This window comes from Dendropsophus ebraccatus, chromosome 10 (assembly GCF_027789765.1).
Source record: "Dendropsophus ebraccatus isolate aDenEbr1 chromosome 10, aDenEbr1.pat, whole genome shotgun sequence".
NCBI classification, from domain to species: Eukaryota; Metazoa; Chordata; class Amphibia; order Anura; family Hylidae; genus Dendropsophus; species Dendropsophus ebraccatus.
The window spans coordinates 57,950,278-57,968,552 of record NC_091463.1 but is presented as its reverse complement, the minus strand read 5'-3'; the positions used below and the strand labels follow the sequence as shown (position 1 = coordinate 57,968,552).

The window sequence follows — 18,275 nt, the reverse complement described above, 5'->3', positions numbered from 1 at the left end:
TGGGGAATAATATACTGGGGGATAATATACTGGAGGATAATATACAGGGAGATAATATACTGGGGGGCTATGCTAAGGGTATATACAGGGGGATAATATACTGGGGGATAATATACTGGGGGCTATGCTAAGGATATATACTGGGGGATAATATACTGGGGGATAATATACAGGGAGATAATATACTGGTGGTAATATACAGGGAGATAATATACTGGGGACTAATATACAGGGAGATAATGTACTGGGGGCTATGCTAAGGGTATATACTGAGGGATAATATACTGGAGGATAATATACAGGGAGATAATATACTGGGGGGCTATGCTAAGGGTATATACAGGGGGATAATATACTGGGGGATAATATACTGGGGGCTATGCTAAGGATATATACTGGGGGATAATATACTGGGGGATAATATACTGGGGGATAATATACAGGGAGATAATATACTGGTGGTAATATACAGGGAGATGATATACTGGGGACTAATATACAGGGAGATAATGTACTGGGGGCTATGCTAAGGGTATATACTGAGGGATAATATACTAGGGGATAATATACAGGGAGATAATATACTGGGGGCTATGCTAAGGGTATATACTGGGGGATAATATACAGGGAGATAATATACAAGGAGATAATATACTGGGGGCTAATATACAGGGAGATAATATACCGGGGGTAATATACAGGGACATAATTTACAGGGGGATAATATACTGGGAGATAATATACAGGGGGATAATATACTGTGGGTAATATACAGGAGGATAATATACTGGGAAATAATATACTGGGAAATAATATACTGGGGGCTAATATACAGGGGGATAATATACAGGGAGATAATATACAGGGGGATAATATACTGGGGGTAATATACAGGGAGATAATGTACTGGGGGTAATATACAGGGGGATAATATACTGGGGGCTAATATACAGGGAGATAATATACTGGGGTAATATACAGGGAGATAATGTACTGGGGACTAATATATAGAGAGATAATATACTGGGGGCTAATATACAGGGAGAGAATATACTGGGGGCTAATATACAGGGAGATAATATACTGGGGGCTATGCTAAGGGAATACTGGGAGATAATATACTGGGGGCTATGCTAAGGGAATACTGGGGGATAATATACTGGGGGCTTTGCTAAGGGAATACTAGGGGATAATATACAGGAAGATAATATACTGGGGGCTATACAAAGCGTATACTGGGAGATATTATACTGGGGGCTATACTGAGTGTATATTGGGGAATAATATACTAGGGGCTATACTGAGCGTATAGTGGGGGATATTATACTGGGGGCTATACTGAGCATATACAGGGGGATATTATACTGGGGGCTATACTAAGCTATACTATACTGGGGGGATAATATACTGGGGGGTTATACTAGGCATATACAGTATATACTGTACAGTGCAAGGCCGTATTTACCACTAGGCACCCGTGGTCCGGTGCCTAGGGCAGCACCTTGCAGGGGGGCAGCACCAGGGAGCAGGGGGACAGAAAAAAACTAATTTTTTTGTTTTTATTTTTTCAGTTTCCCTCCTCCCGTTCAGACTTGCCACTAAATCTGGTGTCTTTTTCAGGGGGGTGGGGTGTATGGTGGTATTGGTCAGGTCTGGTATTGCCAATAGGTGCGTGAAGATAGGGCGTCTTCAGGCTTAGTGCCTAGGGCAGCAGCAGCTGTTAATACGGCCCTGGTACAGTGGTGCCTTGGATTATGAGCATAACTCATTCCGGGACCATGCTTGTAATCCAAATCCACTGCAGGATGGAACTGCAGATCCCCATAATGCAGTAGTGTAGTATGACAGGCTAGAATAGAGAAGCAGTGCTGCTGTCAGAGGACAGTGTAGTCACATGACAGCAATGGGAGGGGGGTTTCAGGATGGACCAATCAGGAAGTGAGTATCACAAAGCTGTGCAGTGTAAGTGCAGCCACATTATAGTTGCAGTGTGTATAGCTGAGTGTGAGTGCAGGCACATTACAGCAGCAGTGTGAATAGCTGAGTGTAAGTGCAGCCACATTATAGTTGCAGTGTGTATAGCTGAGTGTGAGTGCAGGCACATTACAGCAGCAGTGTGAATAGCTGAGTGTGAGTGCAGGCACATTATAGCAGGAATGCAGAATAAGGGAAACACATAGGCTGACAGAGACTGCAGAGAGCAATGAATAAATGAATGAAATAAAGGAAGAATAGGAATGAATAAAGGAATGAGCAGGACACATGTGGGCACATAAATGCAGCACTCTCTGTCCAGGGAAAGAAAGGTTACAGCTATGGAGAGATTACCTCCACAGTCCTGTCCCCTGATGTAAGCCCCAGCCTGAAGTGGATTTGCTATGATTTGGAAGGTGAGAGAGACTTCCTGGGTCAGAGGACAGTGCTGTGGACCACACTATGCAGACCATGCCCCTCCCCCACTCGCCCACCCACCCAGTACAGGGAGCTCTTAAACCAAAGCAATGCTCTTAACCAAGTTACAATTTTGAAAAACTGTGAGCTCTTCTTGCAAAACGCTCCTAATCCAAGTTACTCTTAAACCAAGGTACCACTGTACTGAGGAATAATATATTGGGGGATATACGTATACTGGGGGATAATATACAGGGGGGGTTATACTAGGGATATACTGGAGGATAATATACTGGGGGGCTATACTAGGCACATACTGGGGGATAATATACTGGGGGCTATACTAAGCCTATACTGGGGGATAATCTACTGGGGGCTATACTAAGCATATACTGGGGATAATCTACTGGGGGCTATACTAAGCGTATACTGGGGGATAATATACTGGGGCTATACTAAGAGTATACTGGGGGTTATACTAAGGATATACTGGGGGATAATATACTGGGGGCTATACTAGGCATATACTGGGGGATAATAAACTGGGGGCTATACTAAGCGCATTCTGGGGGATAATGTAATGGGGCTGTACTGAGAGTATACTGGGGATAATTACTGGGGGCTATACTAAACGTAAACTGGGGGATTATATACTGGGGGCTATACAAAGTGCATTCTGGGGGATAATGTACTGGGGCATTACTAAGAGTATACTGGGGATAATTACTGGGGGCCATACTAAACGTATACTGGGTGATAATATACTGGGGGCTATACTAAGCATATACTGGGCGATATTATACTGGGGGCTATACTAAACGTATACTGGGGATATTATCCTGGGGGCTATTCTAAGCATATACTGGGAGATATACTAGGGCTAAACTATGTATATACTGGGGGATAATATACTGTGGCTATACTAAGAGTATACTAGGGGATAATATACTGGAGGCTATACTAAGCGTATATTGGCGGCTATACTAGGCATATACTGGTGGATATTATACTTGGGGTCATACTGAGCATATATACTAGACATATACCGAGGGGTATTATACTGAGGGGCTATACTGAGGATATAGTGGAGGCTATACTAGGAATATATTGAGGGGTATTACGCTGGGGGCTATACTAGGCATATACTGGGGTTTTATACAGAGGATATTCTGTGGGATATACTATACTACTGGAAGATCCTAATATGACACCTTAGAAATGTAGAAAGCCCTGCTGGGGACAGGCGGTCACTACTGCTGTCACTACTGTCATTCATGGTGGGGTAGGCTACTGTAGCTACTGAAGGAAGGGGGGATTGGGCACAGCATTGTGTTGGTGTAACCTGGTGTAAACTGCCCACAGCAACCAATCACAGCTCAGCTTTCAGCTCTGGTAGAATAAAAAAGGAGCTGTGATTGGTTGCTGGGAGCAGTATACACGAGGTGTATATTTACACCCTTTCATAAATCTCCCCCATTGTGCCTATGGGCTCCTTCCTACAGTATCTTTTCACCATTTATTGTATCCAATCCCAGTTTGGATAACAAACAGCACTGTATGAACACGAACTTACATACATCTTAGTTGTTTGTCCGCTGTTAATTACTGCAGCGGCCACATATCCTGTTACAGAATCCAGCCACATAATGCAGCAATGATTTTTAAGGAACACTGTGAATTTTTTTAAAGCAAAGACATTTGTCATCACTTCAGTACTTTTTATTCGTAGAAAAAAAAAATGTGATTTAGTCTTCTAATCTACACAGCTTTAAGGGTTGTTGACAAAAAAATATATTTTTTTCAAATCAACTGGTGCCAGAGATTTGTAATTTACATCTATGAAAAAATCTCAAGTCTTTCAGGATTTATGAGAAGCATCTAACCTGCTGATATGTCCCTTTTGTGCACAGAGCGCTGCGGATGAAGGTATGTCTTTTACCTTCATCCTTAGTGCTGTTCCTATGCAGTTAGTATTTAGAAGCTTATGCAATCAGGCGGTTTGGAGCTTTCGTGGCGTGGCTACCACCCACAAAGCACTGATCTGTCTGGCAAGATCTGGGGGCAGTAGCCCTGCCCCCAGTGCTCCAAACCACCCGATTGGCATAAGGATCTAACTGCTAACTGCAGGGCAATGGCACAGAAACCTACCTTCATCCTTCGTGGTCCTTGCACAAAAAGTACATATCAGCAGGTTAGATTTGTTTAATCTGCTCATAGGTTTCTTTTTAAGTGTCACTGTTGTTGTAACTTTTAAAACCTAAATCAGCAGTAGATGTGATAAAAAGCATGTTTGCAATTTGTTTGCAATTTACATTCATTATTTTTTTTAATTATCATGCTTTAAAAGAAAGCTATACTTACTTGTATCCAGGTCCAGTCTCCTGAAGGAAGCTTTTTAGTCTTGTGTCGGGTGAAAAGAAGAGACTAAATAAGCTCCGCTCATCTACACGCTACAGAGAAGGCTGTCATTTGATTGATGGACACATTGAGCCGTGACTCTCTGTACTGATCAGGACTTCCTGCATTCAGTCAAGCTTTTTTAACAAGTACAAGACTAAAAAGCTGCCTTCAGGAGACTGGACCTGGATACAAGTAAGTATAATAATAATTAATGTAAATTGAAAACATGCTTTATATTACATCTCCTGTTAATTAGATTTTGAAAAATTTAATACTAGGAACCCTATATACTTATTTATGAGTATACTTATTATTATGAGTATATTAGATTATCATTAGAGATGAGCAAACCTCGAGCATGCTCGAGTCCATCCAAACCCGATCGTTCGACATTTGATTAGCGGTGGCTGCTGAAGCTATAAAGCTCTAAGGTTGTCTGGAAAACATGGATACAGCCAATGACTATATCCATGTTTTCCACATAGCCTTAGGGCTTTATCCAACTTCAGCAGCCCCCGCTAATCAAATGCCGAACGATCGGGTCCGGATGGACTCGAGCATGCTTGAGGTTCGCTCATCTCTAATTATTATGTATTATATTATTAAGAGTAGGAGATATCAGATAATCAAATTGAGATCACAGAGATGAGAATTTGCAGCACTATTACATTTCTAGTGTCTCTGCAGCATCCTGTGTCTGCTCTCGGTAATGCTGTTGGTTTAACTGCAACTCCCCGCAAAACCACAGATAACACATTGTAACACCATACCAAATGACAAAATTCAGCAATATAGTGCCTGTAAATCTCTGCTTGGATACATGCACGTTATAGTATGAATACGCTCAACATGAAAAAAACACTGTTAAATAAAACACAAACATCCATGCATGGACTCATGGGAGAGCACATTCAGGGCCGGCGTCAGCACGCGGCTTACCTGGGCAAGTGCTGGGGCCCACAGCATCCCTAGGGGCCCAGTCCCGCCAGGGCTGCTTTCATTCCTCACTCAGACTGGCTGGTAGGTAGGGAACATTCACCTCCCTGCCCGGACAGCCAGTGTCTCCTCTGTGCTGCAAATCAGCCTGCTCTGTACTCCCTGCACCTTTCTGCCCTGGCCCAGACCTGATTAGAGGAGGCCAGAGCAGTAGAGAAGCTCAGCTCCATGTCCTCTTGGGGGAGAAAACTACAAATAAAGGTTTTCCACTTCTTAAAGAAGCCTTGTGTTGAATTTTCTTTATTAAGTAGAACCTCTAGTTGATCATACTGCATGTAGCGGGCAACCTGGGAAACCACGTCATCAGGGGTAGGCATACGCGGGACCAGCCAATTAGCCAGAAGGCACCTCTTGGCTACCAGTAAGAAAACATGAGTCAAGGATGTGAGGGGGTTTGAGGTATGTGAAACATGAGTGATAGTGGTTCTAGGGAAAGATTAACCTTCAGTTTACTTCGGAGAAGATCCCTCAGCTGTACCCAAAAAAGTCTCGTCATAGGGCAAGTGACCAGGCCGTGAACCAGGTCTGTTCTCATCTCCTGACAATTAGGACAGGCCTCGATGCGCTCAGGGTTAGCAGGAGTTCTAGGGAGAGTAAAGCCATAAGTGGCGTTATGTATAATTTTAAAGTGCGTTTCCCTCCATGTTTCGCACACTATTGCCTTGTGAACCGCCATCCAGGCATCTAATATTGGCTTGAATAAATCAGGCTGATTAAAGTAGGACTCCCAATGCGTGAACACCTGTGGTGCTGAGCGAAGCGAGATCTGTCTCCTCATTGACCACGAAAGATAAGATAAGGAATGTATAGGACTCTCTACCCGTTGTACATCATCTAAGAACGACGATTGTTACAAGGGCGTGAGTACTCTCAGTCTAGGCTTCAGGAAAGCCATGACTTGAGAGTACACTAAGAAATGACTTGGTTCCAGCCTGTACCTGTCTTTGAGCTCTTCAAAGGTGAAATACCTGTGGTCGGTATCATGTAGTAAATGTTCCACCAAGAGAATACCCTTTTCTCTCCACTTGTGAAACAACCTGCTCTTGATCTCCGGAGGTAACTCAGGATGAGACCACAAGGGCATCCGTTTACCAATACAAAAGGGTATACCTAGATCTTTTAGGGTAGATTTCCACGTTACTATGGTATCTCTGAGGAGTACACTCTGTTTTATATAGGAGGGAAGAGCAGGAAGTTTCGTGTAGAGAACCACTTGAAGCGGCCAAGGTCTAGCCATCCCCTGTTCAAGCTGCACATTAGAATAAGGTCCTCCCCCCCTCATCCAGTCGACCCCATGGCGCAAGAGACAGGCTAGATTGTAGCGCCTGAGATCGGGAAAATTAAGACCTCTCTTCTTCAAGGCTATACGGGGACGCTTTCCTCCCCAAATGAATTGTGTAAATGCCGATGTCAGCCTGCGGATATCATCATGTTTCAGCAATACTGGGATAGTTTGCATCGGGTAAAGTAATCATGAAAAGGCCAGCATCTTGATAAGATGGCATCTGGCCAATAAAGGTAATGGAAGCTTTTTCCAACGGTCTAAAGAGGACAAAATCGTCTGGATAAGAGATGGATAATTAAGCCCATATAAAGTACCCGGGCTAGTACCCACCAAGATCCCTAAGTATCTCATATTAGTTCTAGAGAAAGAGACTGTGGTACCCAAAGATTGTTGCGTTAGCCTAGAGTAGGAAGCCCTCAGTTCCAGTAAAGTGCTCTTATCTATGTTTATTCGAAAGCCCGAGCGGATGCCAAAATCCAGCAAGCGCTCAAGGACCTGCGACAGATCCCTAGTCGGGTTGGCCAAGAAGATTAAGAGATCATCAGCGAACAATGCTGTGTTGACAGGAGTGCCCCCCACTCGTATCCCCTCTGCAGTGTCCTGTCTAGCCAGCACCCTAGCTAACGGTTCTATAGCTATGTTGAACAATAGGGGCCTTTTGCCTGGTGCCTTTTGTCGGGGAAAAGGGTGCCGATAGAAAGCCCGGGGTCCCCACCCTAGCTTGAGGAGATGTATACAATGAATGTAGGTAATTCATGAAGGAACCGGAGAACCCCATCGCCCGCAAGACATCCCACACCCACTCCCACCGCATCAAAGGCTTTTTCAGCATCTATGAAGAGTATGGCGGGGGAGGGGTGCAGGTCCGCAGGTGTACCTCATCCAATACAGCTATCACCTTCCTCAAGTTAGTCACAGCAGACCGTCGCTGCACAAAACCCACCTGGTTAGGTGAAATAAGTCGGGGTAATATTAGTGCTAGTCTATCCGACATTATTTTAGATATTATTTTAAGGTCAATATTGATCAGAGAGATTGGTCTGTATCCTCCAGGAGAGGCAAGATCCTTGCCAGGCTTAGGGAGGACTTTAATAACAGCCGTATTCATTACTGGAGAAACGGCCATACCTTGCAAGTAGGTGTTGTACAGGGACACTAAGGTAGGACAAATTTCTTCTGATAATAATTTATAAAAATCCTCAGTGAACCCATCAGGGCCCGGGGCCTTACAAGGGTTCAAGTTTTTTATCACCTTTGCGACCTCCGCTAGCGTAATTAGTGCATTTAAATTGCTCCTCTCCTCATCGGTGAGGGTAGGCAATCCAGAGTCGCCCAGCCAATCCCACCTGGGGGCAGATGAATCAGGGATATCAGGGAGTACAGCTGTTTAAAGAAGCCTCTTAACACCTCATTGACCTCTTTAGGGTGTGAGTGCAAATTGCCCGCCTTATCCCGAAGTGCCTGGATGTGATGTTAAGAAAAGGGAACCTTGGCTAAATTGGCCAGAAGTCGACCAGGCTTGTTGCCATGCCGAAATAAAGCGGCCTCATAGTAAGTGCGGTAAATATTTTCCTTTTTCTCCACCCAGTGTTCATATGCCACCTTAGCCGCCTGCCACCTGGATTTAGTGTCCTGAGAAGGTGAGGCAATAAAGGTGGTATATGCTGATCTAAGAGCATCGCTGTGAGCTTTAATGTGGGCAAGAGACACCTTTTTAAGAGAAGCTACATATGCCATGATCCGCCCCCTTAGTACCGCCTTCGCAGTGTCCCAGTACAGCTGAGGGGTGTGTGAGTGTTCAGAGTTATGTGCAGCATATTCAAGCCACCAATCTTTGAGGAATGCTTTGAAGTTTTCATCTCTGGCCAACCCGACAGGGAACCTCCACAGGAAATCAGATCCCCTTGGTAGCATGTCATGTAGTACTAAAGAAACCGGGGAATGATCAGAAATTATCGTATCCTCAATCCTAGCATTATCTATACGAGTTAGTAAAGAAGAAGACCAAGAGTCATGGGGATGTGAATAATGAGAAAACTCTCTGACATCCGGATTATTCCATCTCCATGAGTCAACCAGCCCTAAGGATGTGAACCACAATGGAAGAGTCCTATCCCTACTTCTAGGCAAAACAGCCCCTCCCCTACCCGCTTTCCTATCTTCCTGGTGGGACATGACCGCATTAAAGTCTCCCCCTATTATCCTGTGGGGGACAGAGTCTGCCAGCAGTCGGGCAGATAGTACAGAGAAGAAGTCTTTATTGGCCTCATTTGGTGCATAGACGTTAACCAAGAGAACGTCCTTGCCTGGTGTTTTAATATGCAAAGTACAGATTCTGCCCTCTACATCTGCCCACTCTGACAGAAGCTCATAATTAAACATCTTATGTACCAAAATGAGTACCCCCGCCTTATTATCCTTTGCCGAGGACCCGTAGACCGCTCCCACCCAGTATTTCTTGAGCCTAAAAAACTCTGCCTGAGAGAGATGAGTCTCTTGGAGAAATACTACATCAGGAAAGAGTTTCTTGAGGTGCCTCAAGATCATGTTCCTCTTATGAGGGGACTTAAGCCCTTTACGTTCCATGTAACAATGCGTACCATTCTAACAGATCTGGAAGATACCTGACAGAAGCGCCTAGTGCACTAGATGTGAAGGACTGTGAGCATTCCCCTATAGGATAGGGAGGGAAAGGGGGCAAGGATAGGGAAGAAGGGGGCAAGGAGAGTCGAGGTGGGAAAAAAAGGGGTAGCAAAAGGGAGGCAGGGCTAGGGTACGAGACAAGAGAGAGGTAGGGAAGGATAAAGGGGATGGAGGGGAGTGTGAAAAAGCAGGGGAAAAAGGGGGTGGGGAGGGGGGGGGGGAAGGGGGTGAGGGAACACCACGGCCAAAACCAAGGAAGGCTATTGGCCAGCCTCCCACATCTCTCCTGTAGCGGAGGAGTCATCAGGGGCCTATACCAAGCGACCCTAGTGTCGCAGCAATGTCTGCCGGTAAGCCAAAAAAGAAGAAAGAAAATGTAAGTCAATGAAAGTCAAGTACAAGTGACTGGGGTAGGGAGTTTACAAGCATCCTTCCCTCAGGACCTCAGCGTCTCATTCTCCCCTTAGGCTGTCACACCCCAGTTACCAGGACCAGTGTCAGCACAGTTCATCCCCCGGGCTCTGGGAGCAATGGAGTCTTTGATCTTTCGGGGAGGCATCACGCGGTCTCGCGACTGTGGGGTGCTCCCGAAGGGGGTCATCATCCTGCGGTGGGGAAAGACGTTTCCTGGACGAGGAAGAAGAAGATAGAGTGCGGCTGCGTTGAGCTGGATATGGCCAGGGGGCGGTGTTACCTAAGTCTCTGTTCAGGAAAGCCGAGGCCTCCTCTGGAGAAGAATACGTGGAAAAGGACCCATCTGGATGAAAGATCCTGAGAACAGCGGGATAAAGAAGGGCAAATCTGATTGTTAAACAACTCAGTACATATAGGGGAGAAGAGTCTGCGTCGTCTCGTGACTTCCGCCGAGAAATCACCAAAAATTAAAATTTTGCGCCCTTCCAACTCCAACGGCTCTCTCCTGTTCCTGAATGCCCTCTGGATGGCTACTTTGTCTATGAAATCTAGATATTTCACAATGGTCTGCCTCGGACGATCCCTCTGCTGAAGTCCTGCTGGCACTCCTCCATCAGATCCCGGACGGAGATCCGGACCCAGTCTATGCGCCCGCTCAACTTTGCAGGCATGGGTTATGCCCAGCATGGTGGGTAAAGTATGTTCACAGAGTTGTACCAATTTACGCTGTTTAAATGATTCAGGCACTCCTATAATTCTGAGGTTATTCCTCCTAGATCTGTTCTCAAGGTCCTCAACCTTTTCCCACAACCGTCTATTATCCTGTTCCACAGCCTGCAGTCTGGTAGGTACTTTATCACAATCATCCTCCATGACCCGCACTCTTTCCTCTATGGCAGAGAGCCGCTGACCATGTGCTGCTATATCTTTCTGTAACTGGTATCCTTCACTGCGGCTGTGACAGACTCCTGTATGCCAGGGACTATACGTTTTGCCACCTGTGCGACCAGGAGAGCGTAATCTATAGCACAGGGCTCCCCTTCCTCCTCGCCCCTGAAGAATCGCTCTCTGACCTGTGAGGAGTAGTTGCTCTGGACGAGAAGGGTGACGGCGCCATGTTGGCGGCTCCGTTCGCTGTCCTCCGGGTCTTCCCACGGCCCTTGGGCTTTTGCTGTTTGCCCTGTTTTTGCAGAAATCGGTCCATCCCCAAACCAGGTAAAGGGAGGACCAACTGGTGGCTACTGCGGCAGCTTGCGGGTGTGCGGGCTGTTGTCACCGGAGCTGCGGGTGCGGAGCGGAGCTCAGGCGCGTCTTCCTCACATGGCGCCGGAACCGGAAGTCCATGGGAGTTGTAGTTTGATAACAACTGAAGGATTACTTGCTGGGAAACAGTGACTTGTGGGACAGTTTATTAGTGCAGTGTTCTCTATCATGTGACTTTCCAGTTGCTGAAAAACTCCCACCATGCATTGCTGGCAGGGCATAATGGAAGTTACAGTTTGGCAACAGCTGAAAAGCCACTCATTGGGAAACAAAGTTCATTTAGTGCAGTGTTCTCCAACATGTGACTCACTCTCCAGTTGCTGCAAAATTACAACTTCCATCATCCACTACTTGCAGGCAGGGCCATTTCTGTCATGAGGCGAAGTGAGCACTTGGCCTCAGGCAGCAGAATCTCAGATCCACAAGGGGCGGCAGTTTGTCCCTGTGATTTCAGTGACGTCAGTCTAACAGGGCTGAGCAACTCACTTACTGTTCCTGGTGTAAACTGTGTCCTCCGCTCTTCCTGTCAAACCCACCTGCACTGAGATTAATGACGTTGAGGAGCAGTGTGTGCAGGGACAGCCTCATACATTCAGTAGGTCCTGAACATGTCTGGTGGCTGAAAACGGGAGCCGAGTAGATGTCTGAGCTCAGGCACCTCCCCCAGTGCAGCACTGCTAAATCCTAGTGTCCGGGCAGTTGCTGCAGGTGGCAACCTTCAGTGGACAAGCTGCTAAATTATAAGTCCTTGCTGTTATAAATGCAGTGCAGCAGCTCCTGGGCTGCCTCTTAGCCGGGCATGCAGTGTCCTGATGGTCCAGGATGTTCACAGAGCAGAGTGCTGGTGTCCCCCTCACACACTGCTGTCGTCTTCTTCCTTGGCTGCTGCTGCTCCTGAGGCCCAGGTCTGCTGTGTTAGTGGTAAGTGATGGGGTCAGGGAGGTCACAGTGAGTGCAGATTCCCTCCTCTGCTGCTCAGGACACAGGTTACACCCTGGCAGCTCCTATAACCCATTCACTTTTAACTCTTTTGATACTTTTATTATTACTGTGGAAACTCAGATTATAGGTTGGTTACCAATGAAGGGAGCTATAATTTCTTGTGGGTCACTGTGAATTACACTGTTATATTTCAGGGGGGCACTTGTCATTTTCAGAGGGCATAATGTGTGTGGCACTAATTTTGGGGGCACAGTATATTTCACTGTTATAACCAGAGCACATAATATGTGTGTCACTCTTCAGGGGTTCCAGCATGTGGCTCTGTTCAAAGGGTTACATTATATGACACTATTCTAGTCAGAGGGCACAGTGTATGGCACTAGTCTAGTCAGAGGGCACAGTGTATGGCACTATTCTAGTCAGAGGGCACCGTGTATGGCACTATTCTAGTCAGAGGGCACAGTGTATGGCACTAGTCTAGTCAGAGGGCACAGTGTATGGCACTAGTCTAGTCAGAGGGCACAGTGTATGACACTATTCTAGTCAAAGGGCACAGTGTATGGCACTAGTCTAGTCAGAGGGCACAGTGTATGGCACTATTCTAGTCAGAGGGCACAGTGTATTGCATTATTCTAGTCAGAGGGCACAGTGTATGGCACTATTCTAGTCAGAGGGCACAGTGTATGGCACTATTCTAGTCAGAGGGCACAGTATATGGCACTATTCTAGTCAGAGGGCACCGTGTACGGCACTATTCTAGTCAGAGGGCACAGTGTATGGCACTACTATATTAAGTGAGCATGGTATGTGGTACCATTTTCTGGGGGGCTCGGTATGTGGCAGTATCCAGGAGCACAATGTGTGGCACTCTTGTTTCTAAAGGGCACAGTGTGTGGCACTATTATATTCCCAGAGTGTATGAAGCTATGAGGATTTTCTCTCAATGCTGTGCAGCAAGCCTTACAAGCTTTACGAAGTTCAATAAATTGTATGGCCTAAATGAGTTGTCAGGGCTTAGAATAATATGGCTGCTTTCTTCTAGAAGCAGCACTACTCCTGTCTTCAGTTTGCAGTTCAGATAAAGTGAATGGTGCTGCACTGTAATACCACACCCAACCTGAGGACAAGGGTGGCGCTGGTTTTGCAAAAAAAAAAAAAAAAAAGTAGCTGTGCTTTTCTAATTCTGGATAACCGCTTTAAATTTATGATGGGGGGGGGCATCTTTTCAATTTCCGCCTCAGGCAGCAGAAAAGCTAGAATCGGCCCTGCTTGCAGGACATGATGGGAGTTGTAGTTTGGCAACAGCTGTCGAGCCACTGTTTGGGAAACACTGATTTATGGGGACTATGGCACAATTTATCTAGGGGTGCAGTGGCACAGTTGATGGGGGGGGGGGGCAGTGGCACAGTTTTGGTGGGGGCAGTGGCACAGTGGCACCTACAGATGAGGGGCACAAAGGAGGCCTAACTACTGATATGTGCAGTAAGAGGGGGCACAGCTACAGTTAGGCGTAAAGAGAGGGGGCACAACTACAGATGGAATCCCAACTACAGAATAAGGCATAAAGAAAGGACAAAACTTTAGGGACCCCAAGAGGGTCCTGTTACTGTTGGGAGCTTTTATAGAGGAAGGTGCTGAAGTGCCTAAGATGTTTGTTTGGCAGAAGGGGGAATCTTTAAGGGGGCTACACAGAGGGGAACCTACTGTTTTACTGTCGCCATGTGATTTGCTCTAAAAAGGGGCCCGCTGAGGCTCTGTCGCCCAAGGGCCCACAAAACCCTGAAGCCGGCCCTGAGCACGTTTGTGGTGTCCCACTAGAGGTGTTGCAGTTATATACACCCTTTACAAAAGTCTGTACTTATTGAATTATTGTTGTGATGAAAGTAGTACTAAAAGTAAGCCATTATGTATTATGTATGTGTATATGGAAGCTGCAAAACTGAAGGATCGCAAAGGGTTATTGTTTTTATGTGTCACCAGAATCTGTAGATCAGTATGATGTCTGCTTTCTTCTCTTCTATCATCTCCCTTCTTCTGTTGCACTCTTTCACCCAATCACAGCGCACCTTACATGCTGGGGAGGAAGTTAGTCACATGCTTGGAGAAGGAGCATAGAAGTTTTTCGTTCTGGACGTTGTGGAGGAAAGAAACAAGCCAGATAGCTCTCCACAGTGATCCTATTTGGGCCCTGGCCCCCTGCCAGGTCTCCGTATCTATAGTTCAGTCTTAGTCAGTAGTCATGGAAAGGACGCAAGACAGTGCGCCTCTCACAACTTCTTCGCTAGTAACACTATAAAGCACCATGCACTGTTAAACTCCTCTTAAGAGAGGACTAGCCAGAAACAACCTCAACTCACACCGAGGACAAGGAGAAGTCACAGTGCAGGACAGTATGGACGTTGCTGGTAACCTTGCGTGGCTTTAGCAGGACTGTGAATCTCCCAAAGTGTGCTGGAAGTTTTTGGTGGATTTCTGGTGTTTTCCTATTGATGAATATGCCATCTCTGAATGTATAAGTCATAAAAACATAGAAGTGGTCCTGTGCCATCCTCTGGAAAGGCACTCACATGTCACTGAAAGAGAAAAGGAAGATGGAGACAGGGAACAAGTGCTAATGGGCTGTAAAGAGTGTTGGAGACATCTCCAGGGGTAAAAAGCGTGAGTGTACCTGTAACACCCTGGCGTGACACTTTACTTGTATTGACTCATGTGCCCTTTTCAATAAATATACTTTTTTGTATTTTAGTATGTGTAGATTGTGTACTGTAAGGTTGTGTGGACAGGTCTGACAGGCAGGTAGGCCTATTGAGAGGTTGGAGATTGGTGCCCAGGGCTGCAATCAGGGCAGTACTGGCAGTACAGCTGTCAGGGGCCCAAAGCCAAACTAGAATCAAGGGGGACATGGAACCAGGGGTACAGCGAGACATGGCTGGATGAGAGCTACGACTGGGCGGTTAATCTCCAGGGTTATAGTCTGTCCAGAAATGACCATAACAATAAGAAAGGGGGAGGGGTCTGCCCATATGTTTAATCCTGCATTAACCCTTAGGGGACACAGCCAGTTTTCATTTTTGCGTTTTCGTTTTCCCCTCCTCGTGTATATAAGGCCATAGCGCCTGCATTTTTCCACCTAGAGACCCAAATGAGCCCTTATTTTTTGCGCAACTAATTGTACTTTGCTATGGCAGATGTAATTTTTGCCTAAAATGTGCCGGGAAACCAGAAAAAAATTATATGTGTGGTGAAATTGAAAAAAAAAAATGTTTTTTTTTTTTATTTGGGGGGGGGGGGGGGTGTTTTTACTCCGTTCGCTCTGGGGTAAAACTGACTCATTATATATGTTCCTTAAGTTGTTACGATTACAACGATATGTAACATGTATAACTTTTATTTGATTTGATGGCTTGTAAAAAATTAAAACCTTTTAAAGAAAATATATGTTCCTTAAAATCGCTCCATTCCCAGGCTTATAGCGCTTTTATCCTTTGGTCTATGGGTCTGTGTGAGGTGTCATTTTTTGCACCATGATGTGATCTTTTTATTGGTACCTTGATTGCGCATATATGACTTTTTGATCGCTTTTTATTACAATTATTCTGGATTTGATGCGACCAAAAATGCGCAATTTTGCACTTTGGGATTTTTTTGCACTGACGTCGTTTACCGTGTGAGATCAGGAATGTGATTAATTAATAGTTCGGGCGATTACGCATGCGGCGATAGCAAACATGTTTGTTTATTAATTAATTTATTTATTTTTATTTATAAAATGGGGAAAGGTGATTGGGGAAATGGGTGATTCAGACTTTTATTAGGGGAGGGGATTTTGTGTTATTAAAAATACATTTTTCTTTTACTTTACACATATACTAGAAGCCCCCCTGGGGGACTTCTAATATATGCACTCTGATCTCTCATAGAGATCCATGCAGTATAGTTATACTGCATGAATCCATGAGATCTGTGTTCTATTGCTTTTGGCTGCTGCAGCCAAAAGCAATAGAATGCCGAGCCGGGATCAGCGCCATTACGGCGCAGACCCCGGCCCGGGATCGATGCGGGGATCGCCCCCCCCGCAATCGCGCCGCAGGGGGGCGATCCCCCCACTAGACCACCAGGGATGGATATGAGCAAGTATTTAGAAGCAGCTGTCTACTTTGACAGCTGCTTCTAAGTACTTAATTAGCGGGCACGGCGATCGGACCGTGCCCGCTAATAGCCGCGATCCCGGGCTACATGCGGCACCCGGGATGGCGGCAGTTCAGAGGGGGGTCGTCGCGCGACCCCCCTCTGAACTCCCATAGCGCCACAAGGACGTTCAGTAACGTCCTGGTGCAGCTATGGGTTAAGCCAATTCTGCGGGAGGATATATGTCATGATAATGTGGAGTCTCTTTCGGTAGAAATACGGGGAGGGATAAAGAATAATAAAAATTCTTATAGGAGTGAGTTATAAATCTTCAAATATAGTGGAAGAAGCAGAAATCTCCTTATAAGACAAATAGATGCAGCAGCGAAGCAGGGGGAAGTCATTATTATGGGGGACTTTAACTACCCAAAAATAAACTGGAAAGCAGAAACCTGCAGCCCCAGGAAGGTAAGCAGGTTTTTTGGAAATAGTAAAAGATAATGACCTTTCCCAACTAGTACAGGAACCAACAAGAGGGGGGGGGGGGCACTTCTGGACCTGATTTTAACCAATAGGCAAGACAGAATATCAAATATAATGAAGTATGTATAGCTGCATAGCTGTTTTTCCAGTGATTGGTTCCCTCTCAGAATTGGTATATTTCTGTATTGCCAGCACAGGGCCTCTGAGCATACATGAGAGAATGGATTATTCCCATTCATGTTCTGTAAATACGGACAATGTGCTACAGAGTGGAGTTCAGAGTTCCTGGCATCATGTATCAGTTTATATGTGTGCATATTTACGTACACATGCATGAAGCTTGGGAATAAGCCCTTATAGTTACAAGCTGAGTAGTATTTTTAGTGTTCGGCATGACCTTCAAGTGTCACTGTTGTTTTAAAAAACAAACTTTTGACATGTCATAGAGACATCATAGAGACATGTCAAAAGTTTTGATCGTTTTGAACACTCAGACCTGTACCGATCAGGAGACCAACCAGAGAGAGGACCGTGCTGCAGCGTGGTACACTCCCGCTCTGTGCTTTAAAAAAAAGAGTTGGGTTCATAATGTAAGTCTATGGTGTCTGTCTTTTTCTTACACAGAGTGGGGAGAGGATGCGCGGCAGCAGTCTGCTCCTGATCAGTACGGGTCCAAACACATGGACGCGGACTGCTCAAAATTTTTGACATGTCTCTATGACATGTCAAAAGTTTTTTACAACGACAGGTACATTTAACCCTTTAAGGACAGAGACCAAAATGGCATTAAGGACCACGCCAATTTAATTTTTGCATTTTCGTTTTTTTTTTCCTCCTCATTTTCTAAAAACTATGACTCTTTTATTTTTCCATCTACTTTTATTTTGCAAATAGCTATATGTAAAATGGCCCTATTGTAACTCCTATAGCGCATTTATTTTTTCACCTACAGGGCTGTATGGGGTGTAATTTTTTGTGCCATGATCTCTACTTTTTATTAGTACCATATTTGTTTACATATGATGTATTGATCACTTTTTATTAATTTTTTTAATATATAAAATGTAATAAAAAAATCAGCGATTGCAGCGATGGCATTTTTTTTACCGCTTTTTATTCATGTTGTTCACTGTGAGGGAATAATAGTTTTATTTTAATAGATCGGATGATTACGCACGTTACGAAATTAATTTTATTACTTTTATGTGTTTTATTTATAAAAGGGGGGTGATTTAGACTTTTATTGGGGGGAGGGGCTTTGGGGCATTTTCAAAAACTTATTTATTTATTTTTTACACTTTTTTAGTCCCCCTATGGGACTGTTACATAC

At 45.2% G+C, this 18,275-nt stretch overlaps 1 protein-coding gene across 7 annotated transcripts in view; it reads right to left on the bottom strand.

Annotated features, from left to right (window-relative positions):
• SEPTIN6 (septin 6) overlaps positions 1-18,275 on the bottom strand; it is a 79,137-nt gene that overhangs the window by 50,571 nt on the left and 10,291 nt on the right. The window contains exon 1 of one of the 7 annotated variants that reach the window (XM_069942841.1): positions 3,603-3,618. The exons of the other annotated variants lie outside the window; for them this stretch is intronic. The gene's annotated coding sequence lies outside the window, so the exon portion shown is untranslated. Of the gene's footprint in view, positions 1-3,602; positions 3,619-18,275 lie in introns of those variants that run through there. 7 annotated transcript variants of the gene reach the window in all.